The sequence below is a fragment of the Buceros rhinoceros genome, unplaced genomic scaffold (genome assembly GCF_000710305.1).
Source record: "Buceros rhinoceros silvestris isolate BGI_N320 unplaced genomic scaffold, ASM71030v1 scaffold34402, whole genome shotgun sequence".
Taxonomy (NCBI): Eukaryota; Metazoa; Chordata; class Aves; order Bucerotiformes; family Bucerotidae; genus Buceros; species Buceros rhinoceros.
In genome coordinates this window covers 5,996-6,433 of record NW_010398865.1, presented here as the reverse complement: position 1 = coordinate 6,433, position 438 = coordinate 5,996, and the positions used below count along the sequence as shown (strand labels likewise).

The following is a 438-nucleotide window of genomic DNA, read 5'->3' as shown; positions in this document are numbered from 1 at the left end:
ATCACGGAAGGAAGCATCTCCATGGGGCGAGGACAGGAGCGGGTCTGCAGGTGAGCCCCGAGCTGGGTGGGGACATGTGGGAGCAGGGGGGCCTGAGTGACATTAGGGCTGGCACTGATGAAACCAAAGTGGAGATTTATGGCTGTGAGATCAGGCAGAGGAGCCACAGCAATCGGTAGGACACGTAAGACAGCACAGGGGCTGCTGCGGTGTCCCTTTGTCACCCTGCAAGGTGCAGGGGAGGGGTCTGTGCTCTGAGGGTCGCTGGCAATCCTGGCACTCGCATGGCTCCGTGAAGAGCCTCTGCAGCCTTGGTGTTGCTGACAACAAACGCCACCCAGCAGCAGCAAGCCTGAGGGCAGCACAGGCCGTGTCCTGGGGTGGGGCCAGGCGGTGTCCCGGGGCAGATGCCAGGGCTGTCACTGATCTTGTGCTCTG

The 438-nt window shown here is 62.1% G+C and overlaps 1 protein-coding gene across 1 annotated transcript in view; it reads left to right on the top strand.

Moving 5' to 3' along the window:
* Positions 1–438, top strand: part of DCDC2B (doublecortin domain containing 2B) — a gene marked incomplete at its 5' end in the record, with an annotated part of 3,922 nt that overhangs the window by 1,031 nt on the left and 2,453 nt on the right.